This window comes from Mytilus californianus, unplaced genomic scaffold (assembly GCF_021869535.1).
Source record: "Mytilus californianus isolate M0D057914Y unplaced genomic scaffold, xbMytCali1.0.p SCAF_4, whole genome shotgun sequence".
NCBI lineage: Eukaryota > Metazoa > Mollusca > Bivalvia > Mytilida > Mytilidae > Mytilus > Mytilus californianus.
Window position 1 is genome coordinate 107,779,907 of NW_026262690.1, and position 2,034 is coordinate 107,781,940.

The window sequence follows — 2,034 nt, forward strand, 5'->3', positions numbered from 1 at the left end:
CTGAGTGCAAAAGTTGTCACCTTAATTTTTAGAGTTAAGTCAAAATGAAGTTGATAACTTGGTTGGTATTGATTCCCTGATATTTGTCCTAAAATTTTTTGGCTCTAGCACCACTGTTGAAAAAGTTATGCCCCTTTTTTCAACAATTTCCTCAGAGGAAAAGTAGTTTTCCTCAAGGGAAATCAAATTTCCCTTAAGGAAAAAGATTTTTCCTTAAGGGAAATTGTATTTTCCTCAAGGGAAAAAGATTTCCCTTAAGGAATTTGCTGCATTAATATTTCCTTTGAGGAAATTCTATTTCCTGTGAGGAAATTTGCGGCTTCAAATTTTCCCTTGAGGAAATTCTATTTCCTTTGAGGAAATTTGAGGCTTCAAATTTTCCTCTGAGGAAATACTTTTTCCTGTGAGGAAATTTGCGGCTTTAAATTTTCCTTTGAGGAAATTTTGTCAACAGCAATTTCCTGTGAGGAAATTTTTGACAAACACTTTTCCTTGAAGGAAAATTCAAGACCACAAATTTCCTCTAAGGAAAACATTGTTCTCCAAATTTCCTCTATGGAAATTTCTGTTGTTCAATTTTCCTCTATGAAAATTTCTTAACAGTAAAAACAGTATGAATATTATTTTTCCTGAGACTGAATAATTGATACAAAAGATAATTAAAACTTTAATAAAATGTTCACTGATGAGTAACATGGCATACAAAAACAATAGGCTAGCTGTTTGAGACAATACAATAATAAGCAAAACGCTACGAATATCATACTATTTGTGATGTTATTGATATTGTGCATATTTGCAGATTAAATAAAATAACCACTTTTCATGTTAATTTAACTTTTCTTCTTTTTAAGCTGCTGCGTACAATTATTCAATCCCCTAAATAACAGTTCAGTGCATAAATAATTCCATCCACCAGACATCTTCCTTCAATTGGTAGAGCATACATTTTTGCAATTTGTTCTTCAAACATCTTCCTCTGTATATTTGATATGACAGAGCTATGTACATGAATGGATAAAGCAGGTGTTTATTTCGACAAAATATTATTTTTTCTACATTTTTCCATAATCCTTCAGTGAATATGTAGGTTGTTGCAATTACATAATTGTGTTCTTGTGCATCTATGATTGTATTCCATTTTGTTTACAGCCATTTTGTAGAAATTTCCTATTTTCTTTTTCCAGGTAAGCACACATTTCATTTCACATTAATCCAATTAGCACACAATGTAGAAAAGTATTAACCTTAAGTTTCCTCTTCTGTATTGACCTGTTGATGATCACGAAAACCAAGAAGTCTCACCTATAAATACACAATATATAAATTGAGAAAAAAACAGCAATATGAAATAAGCTTATTTTATCATGTTTAATAGAATAGAATAGAATAGAATATTTTATCATGAATATGAACATTTTGAGAAACTTAAATTTGATATTCTTACTAATCATGATTATGAGTTCTGTTATTTCAGTGCTTTGTGTCCACGACTTAATATCAGTCGTTTTAGTGCCTTGCAGTGATAATGAGTTGAGCCACTTGCAACAGTTTTTACAGTTTGTTCATATGTTGTGCTATTTGAACCACTGTCCTAGATTATGGTTAGGTGGAGAGCTCACAGACATGACTTTTTTATTAATTGTTATTGGCTTTGAACTAATTTGGATTGTTTAAATCTTTTCATGTTGGGTCTATATTGGCTGACTTATAAGGTATGGTTTTTCTCATTATCGAAGGCCGCCATTGGTCTTTAATTGCTTGCATCCACTTCATTGAACTCTGGTGGATAGATAACTCATTTAATACCATACCACATCTTCTTATTTTTATAATAGTCTTCATTCAAGGGCAATCACTTTTATTATATAGAAGTGGTCTTACCATTTAGGCCTTGTTGTCTTCTGTTTATCTTGTTTTGCCGATCATTTCTACTGTACAGTCGTAATTGTTTATATTTTTCTTTATCTTCTATATTTCTTGCCCTAAACTTAAAAAAGGTAAAAACTATAATTTAATGACTATAACTATCAT

At 31.0% G+C, this 2,034-nt stretch overlaps 1 long non-coding RNA gene across 1 annotated transcript; it reads right to left on the minus strand.

Moving 5' to 3' along the window:
* Positions 1-654: 654 nt before the first annotated feature.
* Positions 655-2,034, minus strand: LOC127739050 (uncharacterized). Its single transcript, XR_008000257.1, has 2 exons — positions 1,885-2,034; positions 655-1,305 (listed from the first exon to the last, which is right to left on the minus strand). It is a non-coding gene; the product is annotated as an uncharacterized LOC127739050 (long non-coding RNA).